At 41.5% G+C, this 1,137-nt stretch overlaps 1 non-coding gene across 1 annotated transcript; it reads right to left on the minus strand.

The window, feature by feature from the left end:
- Positions 1-579: 579 nt before the first annotated feature.
- On the minus strand, positions 580-686 carry LOC115871271. The gene has a single exon (XR_004047201.1). It is a non-coding gene; the product is annotated as a U6 spliceosomal RNA (small nuclear RNA).
- Between the last annotated feature and the right edge of the window lie 451 nt (positions 687-1,137).

Below are 1,137 nucleotides of genomic sequence, written 5' to 3' on the forward strand. Positions count from 1 at the left end.
TGTTCGAGTTTCCCTTCTTCTCAGCACAATGCATCACTTGTCACAATCCACAAAATCAAATGCCTTTACATAGTCAACAAAACATAAGTAAATGCTTTTCTGGTATTCTCTGCTTTCAGCCAGGATCCATCTGATATCAGAAGTGATATCCCTTGTTCCACATCCTCCTCTGAATCTGGCCTGCCTCGGATAGCTCTCATGTAACGTACTGCTGCAACCTGTGTTGAATGGTCTTCAGCAAAATTTTACTTCCATTCAATATTAATGTTCTAAAACTTCTGAATTCTATTGGATCACCTTTCTTTGGAATAGGTAAGAATCTGGATCTCTTCCAGTCAGTTGGCTATGTACCTGTCCTCTGAATTCCTTGGCATAGGTAAGTGAGTACTCCCAGGGCTTCATCAGCTTGTTGAAGCATTTGGAGTGGCATTCCATCAATGCTTGCAGCCTTGTTTTGGGCCAATGCCTTAAGGGTAGAGTTGACTTCTTCCTTCAGTACCATTGGTTCTTGATCATATGCTACTTCTTGGAAGGATTGAATGTCCATGAGGTTTTTGAAGCCCCCTCTTTTTTTTTTTTTTAAATATGGAACGCTTCACGAATTTGCGTGTCATCCTTGTGCAGGGGCCATGCTAATCTTCTCTGTATCGTTCCAATTTTAGTATATGTGCTGCTGAAGCGAGCACGAAGCCCCCTCTTATAAACACTGTCACACCTCATAGATGTGCCAAGGAGAATGTCTGTTTCTATTGCCAAATATCCCTTTTGTGGGGAGGGAAAAAATCCCTCCAGGATGAGAACTACTCTACTCATGCACACTATTGCAACAGTTTTAATTAGTCTTCAATGTTTACTTTTAGTAATAATGTATTAGAGAATCGGTGGGAGACTTGCAGAGAGGAAATATAGCTATGAAATCCCAAGCTATTCTCAATAAGAATAAAATACATTAGAAACGGTGTCACCACATCACGGTCTGTGATATTGGCTGTCAAAGACTGCCCTTACTGGTGAATTTGCTATTCCTCCAATGAGTATTCAAGGTAGGTCCTGCTCCTCCATGGCCTCTAAGAATGCTGGGAGGAGCTCATCTCCTCACCTGAAGTAAAACTATATTCCAACCCATGGTTGTCAGAC

Source organism: Echinops telfairi, unplaced genomic scaffold, assembly GCF_000313985.2.
Source record: "Echinops telfairi isolate 266 unplaced genomic scaffold, ASM31398v2 ScPeMD7_4225;HRSCAF=4972, whole genome shotgun sequence".
NCBI lineage: Eukaryota > Metazoa > Chordata > Mammalia > Afrosoricida > Tenrecidae > Echinops > Echinops telfairi.